Consider the following 6195-nt stretch of genomic DNA (forward strand, 5'->3'; position numbering starts at 1 on the left):
CACAAGAAAATACAAGTTACATTTTTTTGGAGATAATATTCACTAATTATGGAGAAAATGTGGTATTTTCAAATACTTTATTGGTTGTTTCAAAATAGTACTATTCTTTAAACTTGTAATTTTTGATAAGTTATTTGTGTTTGTTTTATCTATAAATATGTAAAAAATATTTAAATAGATGTACCTGTTTTACTTTCACATTTAATAAATTTTTTTTTTTGTAGTTGAGATTTCATTTCTGACACTTAACACTTTTAGAATCTTAAATTGCAAAAAGGTATATATAGGACATAAACTGATTCACGATTCCAGGAATAGGTTGAGCTCACTGTTAATACCAGTAAGCAAGATTTAATTTAGTTTTCCATCTTACTTAGAAATTGAACAAAGAAGTCTTAAAGATTAATTACTGTTTTTACTTAGTACTCTCAAAATATTAAACTAATGTGATTGTAATTGCTAATTTCCCTTATTCTGGAGGAAAAACGAAACTCATGGTATTGTATATCAATGCCCCTGGGTGTGGGCCCTTCTTGCTGAAAACCATTTCTTAAGGCTCCATTGCCCTTGGGGTAAAAGCTGAAATTCTCATCATGACCTCCAAGGCCTTGAATAATATAACGTTATTTGGTTTACCAGTCTTCTCTGGACCATGCTTTGTACTCTAAGCACATTGACCTTTCAGTTTTTCAAGGATCTGTTCTTTCCTCTATAGAGCCTTTGCAAATAAGAAAATTAAAGCCTGAAGAATTTCCTGTCTTCTCCAAGGTCACTTGGATACTAAATGGGGTCGCCACTCTAGAGTGCCAGTCACCACGAATACTGTCTGACACATTGTATGTGTTCAATAAACATTTAAATTCATTGAATGAATGAATGAATGGTTTTAAAGCAGGATGTGGTGTGATCATAATTGTTGAAGACTGATTCTCAACTGAGGGGAGAGAAGGACTTTCTCAAGCTATATCCTTTCCCTTTCTCTGTCTTCAAACTCTACCAAGTATTCTCAAATTGTGGTCCATACACCATTTAATCAGAATTACAGGGATGGGGCAGGGGCTCACTTGTTTAAAATTCAAATACCCTGCCTCACACCTTCCAAACTACTATACTCCAGCACTTCTAATTGATATGTAATAAGGAAAGCACATTTCATTAATTTAAATTATTCCGTAGATATTTATTGAGCACCATGATAGGTCTTTCAGGCCATAAAACATTTAATTGGGCATACTAATCACAGAGCTTGCAGTCTAGAGGGAAAGCTAAGATAAATGAGCCTGTAGTATAATGTAGAAAATATTAAAAGCCATAAGAGGGGTACAAATAAGATATTGTTAGAGTTTAGAGGTTGGAGAGAGCCTCGTAGATGTGATCGAATATTTATGGACAATAGGGCATTAGAAAGGGTCTTTCAATGATACTTAGTTTGGAAATATAGAGTTGGAAGTGAAAGGCATTCTCATGGAGAGAACTCTACAAGTGAGACAATGGGAGAGTCTGATGTATAGTTAGAACCATGACAGGCTGGGTCTATAGGGTGTTTAAAGTGGGGAGCTTGGTCCGTAAATTGGACTTGTTGATTGGGACCAGATCTCCAGGGGCCTTGAATGTTAAGCTAAGGGGCTGTATTTAAGTGGGTCAATAAGGAGCAATTATTTTATTCACTTGTCAGTGAAAAGTCCTCTTACATCCTCTTGTCTGCTCTCACCAACCCCTGGCAAGTAATTACTCTCAAATTGGGGTCCACAGAACATTTACATCAGAATAACAGGCCTACAATAGGGATGTGGTGGTGTCTGAGGATCACTTGTTTAAAATTCAAATTCCTGGGACTCCCAGCCCTCCTGTGGCTCAGTGGGTTAAGTGTCTGCCTTCGGCTCAGGTCATAATCCTGGGACCCTGGGATTGAATCCCGCATCTGGCTCCTTGCTCAGCAGGGAGCCTGCTTCTCCCTCTACCTGCCACTCCCCCTGCTTGTGTCGCTCTCTCTCTGTCAAATAAATAAATAAAATCTTAAAAGGAAAAAAATAATCTAGAGAAAGAGGGGCACCTGAGTGGCTTAGTTGATTAAGCATCAGACTCTTGGTTTTGGCTCAGGTCATGATCTCAGGGTCATGATATCAAGCCCCACGTCAGGCTCCGTGCTCAGTGCAGAGTCTGCTGGAGATGTTCTCCCTCTCTCCCTCCCCCTCTGCACTCCCACCCCTGCTTGTATGTGTGCTCACACATTCTCTCTCTGAAAATAAGTAAGTCTTTAAAAAAAAAAGAATCTAGAGAAAGAAAATTAAAGTCAACATAGACAGAATGAAGAAAGCAGTAAATAAAGATAGAAGAAATCCATTAAATATAAGAAAAACAATGTAGAAAATCACTGAAACCAAAAACTTCTTTGTAAAGAACAAGACCCGCTGGTGACAGTTGGAATCAGTATCCAGCTTTTCTCCCGCGTTCCCTAAACCACGTACATCATGCTCCCTTAGGAGCCCCAGAAGGAACCAGACAGGCTCTCTGCTGGGAGGTCTGACTCCTAGCCCTGGGAAACCTGTCCTGGGGGCATCTGAATTAGGGTGCCCCCATCTCTTCTCTTTGTTTCCCCAGCCCCGAGCATCATGGCTACTTCCCGCAGTTCCCATCTCTCTGCTAAATCAGTGTGCTCCTCTTTACTTTTTGAAAACTATTAGCACCTGCTTAGTCAATTCCTTCTATTATTTTCTCTGTTAAAAAACAAAAAAAACCCAAAAAACCTAGTGTGGTTCTGTCTTCTGACTGGACCCTGACAGATACAGAATGTTAGAGATAAGCTTTTAATAATGTTCTAGGCAAGAATAATGAAGGCCCAGATTACTGATTGAATGTCAGGGGGAAGAAGGGAGAGTCAAAGATGACTTTGAACCCAGTGAATGAGAGGGTGGCAGTGCTCTTCAGAGAAGCAAAGACAACCATGGAGAGACTAGAGGATGAGTTTGGTGGTTGGGGGCTACTGAGTTTGAGGTATTGCAGGCTGTGCAGTGGAAAAGTCTGGAAGGCAGCTTAAAGAGGCCAGGGCATGGATGGGAGTCATGAACAGAGATGGATGAGGTTGTCACAGGAAGGAGGTAGAAAAATGAGATGCAAATGAAACAGGGAGTTGCCCACCTGAAATGGGAAGATCAATTCTAGAAAGAGACCAAAGATGACAACCCATGCAAACAAAATGTGAGGGGTTGGCGGGGGGGGGCAGGAACACGGCCTTACAGAATATGGATTTAGCGAGCAGAAGAGGAGGGACCAGTGAGGGGGTTGGATGGGAGGCTAGTCAGGAGAACACAGTGGCAAAGAATTCAAGAATTCAAAGAGGAAGGAGCCACTCATCGGGAGCTGAGGAAAGCTTGGGGTTTGTGGCTAGAAGGTGATTGGCGGGCTCGGTGGAGCCGTGGCGGCTGGGAGTGGGGTGGGCAGCAAGGAGGGCACGCAGAAGGCTGCTGCACAGGCAGTGAGGACTAAGTGGAATGGTGGTGGCTCTGAGAGGAGCTGGGAGAAGGCAGTAGCTTGGGGGCGAAGTGGCATCGTCTGGGCTTGTTTTGTTTGTCGCGGCCAGGGGAGTGGGACTCTTACGCTGAGATGCCAGAACTTCATTCCTTTCCCCAAATATCTGTGTAGTCACATCAGAGACTGCATTTGAATCCCTTCCACGAGTATTAGGCAAAATCCTGAGGATCTTGCCTGTGGTTTAGCAGACTGGCTGGACACCGAACAGTGAGAAGTGGAATATCTATAGCACGTTCGGTATTGCAGCTGGGAGTAGTTCAGTGTAGGGAGTTCATGCAGTAATAACTGCCCCCCCAAATCTCACTGCTTATCGTAAGGCTTATTTCCCCCTTTGTTACAGCCCTTTTAGCTGTTTGTGGACACCCTTCCCTGCGGGGACCCAAGCTCCCTCCCAGCTAGTGCTTCTGCCGTTTCCTAGAGCCTCGGTGCCCGCTGGCCCTTCTGCATCCACAGATGTGGAAAGAGAACGGAGACTGTCCTGGAGGTCTTGGGGGCCAGGCCTCTGTTGACCAATTTCAGTCCCGTGTCCCAGTTGACGGTAGGTGAGCCCAGAAAATGTAGAACATTGCTCAGGAAGTCGAGGCGAAACACAAAGAACACAAAGACCACTAAACCACAAAAAGTTTCTTTCTTTGTTTTGCTTTGTTGTTGTTGTTTTTTTTTTCCTTTCCAAACTCCTTCACTCTGCATATAATAATCTCTTCTTTTACATCCTAGGAGAATGTGCTTGTATTCCAGCCTACACTCTCTCCCACTTCACTCGCTCAACAAATGTTTACAAAGTGCCTACGGTTCCTAGAGCACTATGAAAACATACATATCACATTCTAACAAGGAAGCAGATGGGAATTCAAAATTGCAATGTAAAGAGAGCAGTGCTGTATCATTTATATGCTGGCAGTGGAAACACAGAGGTGGATTCCGCTCAGGAAGTTCAGGAAAGATTTTGCGGAGGAGATGGGATTTGACCCATGACTTGATTATAGGAGTTCTCCAGGCTGAGAAGTTGGGTGAGGTGGTGAAGGTGGAAGGGGCTCTGTGTTCTAGATGTTTCAGGCAAAAAAGCAGCATTAGCAAAAGCATGATGGGGTGAGGATACTTGACCTATTTGGAAAGCTTCAAGTCTTTGAGTGTTCCAGAGCTCCTCCGGAAGGTCTAAAGCTAAGTTGAAGTGTAAGTCCAAGGTCAACTTGTGAAAGTCCTTATATGACATACTGTTATGGGCCAAATTCTGTCCCTCCCCCGGCCCCACACCTATATGTTGAAGTCCTAACCCCCAGAACCTCAGAATGTGATAGTATTTGAAGATAGGGTCTTAACAGAGGTAATTAAGTTAAAATAAGGCCTTTCAAGGTCCCTAACGAAATAGGACTGGTGTCCTTATAAGAAGAGGAAATTAGGACACAGACATGCACAGAGAGAAGGCCATGTGATGACACAGGGAGAAGTGGCTATCTACAAGATGAGGATAGAGGTCCTCAGAAGAAACCAACTCTGCTGAGACCTTAATCTCGGACTTCTAGCTGCTGGAAGTGTGCAAACCGTGATTTCTGTTGTTTGAGCCACCCCGTCCATGGTCCTTCGTTACAAAAGCCCTAGCTGACAACTACGTATACCAAAGGGTAGGAATGGAAGGGATGGATTCTAGAGACGTTTTGGAGTCAGAGTCCAGGAGGCTTGGGGAGTGAGGCAAGGGAGGGTGAGGGAGAGGACAAAGCTAAGGATGACTGAAGTTTTGAGCTCCGTCTCCTGGGTGGACGGATGGTGGGGCTGGTAACCGTGAGATGTGGTAGGGGAGGAGAAGCCTGAGCTGCCCGCTGATCATCTCACATGTGTATCTTACCCCTCTGCAAGCCTGGAAGTCTCTAGGGCAGGGGACTTCATAGTGAAGGCCAAGGTACTATATTGCTTTTAAAATCCGTGCGGGTTAAAGGGGACTTGATTGACTTATTTCAATTTATCACTAGTGTTATTAATTATTTGATTGACATTGACAGTATCCCAGACAACTCTGGCCAAAAGTTTACAAATGAAAAATAATTGCCCTGTGCTACGTTCCCCAGAGAATATAAAATGTGTAGTATTTCCACCCTCAGGTCATTTTGGTGGAACCCGATGGCCGAATTACCCCAGCAGGGGTCTCTGGACAAGCAAAGCATACTTCTGCATTATCTCTTTGAAAGTAGACTAGGACATAACCTCTGCCAGCTCTTTGTTTTTTCTCTGAGCCATTCTATTATTGCCAATCCAATAGAGAAAATGATAAAATGTAATTGCATTTGAGCATCAAGAACCTAGTAGGTAAATACATGATAAAGTCAGTGTGGGGCTTTGTCCATGACAGCGTGTGGAAGCAGCCCCGAGTAAGTGCTCGTTTTAAAGAAAGCCTTCTTGAGATTTGGAGCGTAGAAAAACCCATGGTTTAGTCTAGGTACTCACTTGCTTTCATTCCCTCCCATAATCCCGAATTGCATGGGGGCGGGAGAGATGCGGTCGTTGTTCAAAGCAGAGCCCCGAGAAAATCCATACGCCTGGGCTGCCGAGAACTTGCTGAAGAGGCAGAGAGACATTTTTAATTGGCTGCATCTCACGGGTGAGGCTGGCAATTCGACGTAGGAGAGGTTTTCAGAAAATTGCTAAACCCTAGGGAATTGTCCCAGAATA

The sequence above is a fragment of the Ailuropoda melanoleuca genome, chromosome 16, assembly GCF_002007445.2.
Source record: "Ailuropoda melanoleuca isolate Jingjing chromosome 16, ASM200744v2, whole genome shotgun sequence".
Classification (NCBI taxonomy): Eukaryota; Metazoa; Chordata; class Mammalia; order Carnivora; family Ursidae; genus Ailuropoda; species Ailuropoda melanoleuca.